Source organism: Arachis duranensis, chromosome 4 (assembly GCF_000817695.3).
Source record: "Arachis duranensis cultivar V14167 chromosome 4, aradu.V14167.gnm2.J7QH, whole genome shotgun sequence".
NCBI lineage: Eukaryota > Viridiplantae > Streptophyta > Magnoliopsida > Fabales > Fabaceae > Arachis > Arachis duranensis.
Genome location: NC_029775.3, coordinates 19,958,266 through 19,958,482, shown reverse-complemented (window position 1 = coordinate 19,958,482; position 217 = coordinate 19,958,266).

Genomic DNA, 217 nt, shown 5'->3' with positions numbered 1-217 from the left:
GGCGTTTAACTCCAGACAGCAGCATGTACTTGGCGTTCAACGCCAAGTTACATCGTCAATTTCTGAATAAAGTATGGACTATTATATATTGCTGGAAAGATCTGGATGTCTACTTTCCAACGCCGTTAAGAACGCGCCAATTGGAGTTCTGTCGCTCCAGAAAATCCATTTCGAGTGCAGGGAGGTCAGATTCCAACAACATCAGCAGTCCTTTTGG